The sequence below is a fragment of the Quercus lobata genome, chromosome 2, assembly GCF_001633185.2.
Source record: "Quercus lobata isolate SW786 chromosome 2, ValleyOak3.0 Primary Assembly, whole genome shotgun sequence".
Classification (NCBI taxonomy): Eukaryota; Viridiplantae; Streptophyta; class Magnoliopsida; order Fagales; family Fagaceae; genus Quercus; species Quercus lobata.
In genome coordinates, this window is record NC_044905.1 from 22,791,192 (window position 1) to 22,795,198 (window position 4,007).

Genomic DNA, 4,007 nt, shown 5'->3' on the forward strand with positions numbered 1-4,007 from the left:
TTTTTGCCATATTTAATATTTAATAGATGTGAATGTACTCTTTAGTGATTTTATCATACATGTGATCACTTAAGTGATGACCTACTTTTGTAGAAGTCCTACATTGTTAATGAATATGCCCCTTGCTCCCTTGTAATTTTATTAAAGAATTGTGACAGAATTTCAGTGGCTCCGTTCTAATAGACTACTTCCCAATTCCTTTCCCTTCTAGGAACTTTCCCCTTTGTACTTCGTTGTCATATTACTGTTTATCACTAGTAACGCATGGCCTCTTTCACTCTGTAATTTAGGCTTAATGACCTTACTTCCTTTTTTTTCCCGAAAAATTAGGCTCAACAACTTTACTAATGGTCCACAATGAGCACACGCATATAGAATAGCAGTACCATACATATATTAGACTACTGATTCAGCTGACAAGACAAGGACTTATCTAGGATTACCTTCCCATTTTTTTCCCTTAAAAAAAGCAACTAATGTATGTGTGATTCTTAAGAAAATCATAATTAATTGAACTTATGAGTCATATAATCACTAGTTATGACTTTTGAATTGTAATGCTTAGTGATGTTTTGATTGTAATTCTGGAAACACTTTGAAGAACAGTGTACGGTGTACCCTCAGAAGGTGATAATATTTGTAAAGGATCAACATTTCTTGAAAACTTGTTGCTGATAACGGCCTGGTTGAAAAGAAAGAATTGGAGGAAGGAATTGAGTGCGGAACAAAGGTTACAGAATTTAGGTTGTAGATGTTTGTGCAGAGATCAGGCCCACAAGGTATTTTGGTTTTTAACTTTTATAAACGACAGTAAAGTCAACTACTGGGCCCACAAGGTATTTTGGCTTTTGACTTTTATAAGCAACTACCCTTTCAACTACAGTTTTTCCCTAAAAAATTATTCATAATATATATATATATATATTATAAAATTAATTAATATATAAAAAATGTTCCACTTTCTAACCATAATGACTATACTATTTTTAATAAAAATAATAATAACTATACTATTATTCATTATAATGATGTAAATGTCTGTTATCCCAATTCTGTGAACATAAGTTTCAGTTATTTGAAAGAAGATATGGATGTGGATAGGAGGATTTTCTTTGTGATGTTTATTTTTATTTTTGATTTATTGTTGCTTCCCTTTTTCAGCTTTGATATTGATCAGAGTGTTTCATCATATTATGTTTTTGTTTTTGTTTTTAATTGAAGCAACTGCGATTTCTTTTCTTCAGTTGGATGCACTTTAGCAATCAATTAGTTTGATATGTGGAGTTTAGACATGAAGTCATTTCCATCTACAACCTTCATTTGGTTTTTAGGTCAAGCTTTTTTTAGTTCTTCTATCAGCTCTACGATTGGGATCTGAAGTGGGTTTTGGGTGAATATTTGATTGATTTTACAGTATATGGTGGATGTTTGTGAATGTCCGGTCTTATAATTAAACTTTCTTTGAGTGCTCAAGTTAAAGTTAGTTCATTGCAGTAACAGATTTTCATAAGGATTATATTCCACTACTTCTCAGTCAAACAATTTTACCTTTAACCCTAGCAGTTGTAATGATACAAGGATTTATGGATCATATGATGACACATATTTTCATGTCAGATAGGGTGGTGTATCTTTAGAACAATGCCATTGATGAATATGATAATCCTGGCATTTTATATGACTGCTTTTGTTTTGAACTAGGCATTTCATCTACAATATGATGAATTCTAGGTCTTTTATTCATTGTTGTTTCCTTTGATTTCAGGAGTCTTGTCTTAATGCCTGCAAATGCTTTACACTTAGAAGAAGGGTTCTTAGGAGTTGCTCTTCCTTGTACTTAATTCTCTCCTTCATGCATTTATGTCGCTAAATAAAAATCACTACATGAACTGAGTTTTTCAGACAGGTTTGTGAATGTCCCAAGTTAGTTGTAGATTTACTGTCTTGTGATTGATGGACTATTGTAAATGGTGGCCTGAAAATTGAATTTGCAATATCTCTCAGGCTTGAGTTCACATTGGTCCTAGAATAAAATTGGGTTGAGAAATTTGCAAAGGGATGCTAATGAACTCTAGTTCAAGTGGCACCTAATCCCCTTGTAAGAGCACCTTGGAGGAAGAGGTCTTGGGTTCAAGACCCACCTGTGTGTGTAATTACCAATAACAAAGAAATAAGCCAAGCGATGAGATGTTTGAATGAAATTTGATTACCTAATGGAGCGGTGGGTTGATTATGATGCTCAAGAATTTTCAAGTCTGACATTGAAATTCCTTAGGATGTTTAAATGATGAGTATATCCTATGGATGGTGATGTCAAATTTGAGTATTCAGTCAATTTTGAGTCTTGATGTCAATCTAATGCTCATAGTACTAAATCATGTACCTTTATTAAAATCCAAGTGGTTTTATTGACCTGAAGGGGGCATATTTACAAAATGTTTATACAGGATAGACGCGGGGATGGAATCAGTTGCATCTCTAGCCTTATAAAAGTAAGCTGAAGAGGACCCCTTAGACACATTTCTTGTTAAGTTGATCTATACTGGAGACAAATGAGTGGAAATCACTAATTGCAATACTAGATTACTAATACACGGATATGTAGATTGATGTCTTAACTTGTACTAGTTGATAATAGGAATGTGATTTTGTTTTACAGATCTCTGAGCTGATCAACAGTGTTGTCTTGCAAAAATGACTAGAAAGGGGTGGCTCAAATCTCCAAGTTGGAATTTTCTTGGGGCCTTTTTAATGAAGATTAATCTAAAAAGTTCCAAGCATCTGAGCCTGTTCCCAAGAGAGGGTGCATGAGTGACTCATGATGTGGTAGTAGCATATCTAAATATTTTCCTTTATCTATCCATGATCAGTACACTTTCTCCTGATTTCTGCTTTTGTAATGTATTTTGTCACAGGCTAGTGCTGTTATATATTTACTCTGAATTCTCACGTGAACGAGGGAAAGAAGAAAATGAAGGCAGGTGATGAAAAAAAAAAAAATTAATAGTTTGTTTGTGAGCCATGCTTCCAACCAACATTGCAGATTCATGCCTTTTTTTATATCAAAAGGTTGGAAAAGAACCAGAGTGCTTAACCTTTTCAACAAAATACAAGGTTGAGTTTCAGAATGTTGGAGATGCACTGCTGGTTAGTTCTCATGACTTGGGCTTTACTCTTTGTTCTTCTTTTGTTATTGCTAGAATTTGGCAATTATATGCCTTAAAGTTAAAGGTAACACACCAATTAGATAATCATTTGAAAAAAAGTAATGCTAGGAATCACAAATTTTACTACATTAGATTTTCAAAATGATACGTTAACTTTTAAATGCTACACAAAAAAGTAATTAAGAAATTTATTTTGCCTTGTTTATATGACATCAAGTATATTCATTGTCACATTAATTTGAGTGCAAAACTAGTTTCAACTTAAAGGCGTAAAATGTTTAATGCAATTTAGTCAAAATCAAAATTGAAATTGACTCCAAAAATATATAGTAAAAAGTGTGATTTAACCCAAAAAAAAGGAGAAATTTCAGCAAAAAAACAAAAACCAAAAAAGAATTGAGCCAAACATATTAAAGGTTTTGACAATTTTAGAGAATATATGGGTATTTCTGTCATTCTGAATGTTTTATTAGGTATTTTTGTCATTTTAAAAGGTTTTTTTTGGGGGGGGGGGTGGTATTTTAGTCATGTGAGGGTGTTTTTGTCAATTTAAAAATTTTAAGTATTTTTTTTCAATAATCAATTTTGATGTTTTTTGTATTTTGTTTATTTCGGAGAGAGAGAGAGATCAAAGTTAGGGTGTGTATAGATGGAGTAGGAGGGTTTTTCAACCCAACTCGATCTTATTGGGTTGAGAGATTCTCATTTTTTAACCCAATAAAATCATTGTAATTCCCATAACATGCAAAATTATATTCCAAATTCATTGAAATAATTATCATTATACCAAATAAATCAAACTAAAAAAATAGTAATAAAATACACTTAGAGCATGTTTGG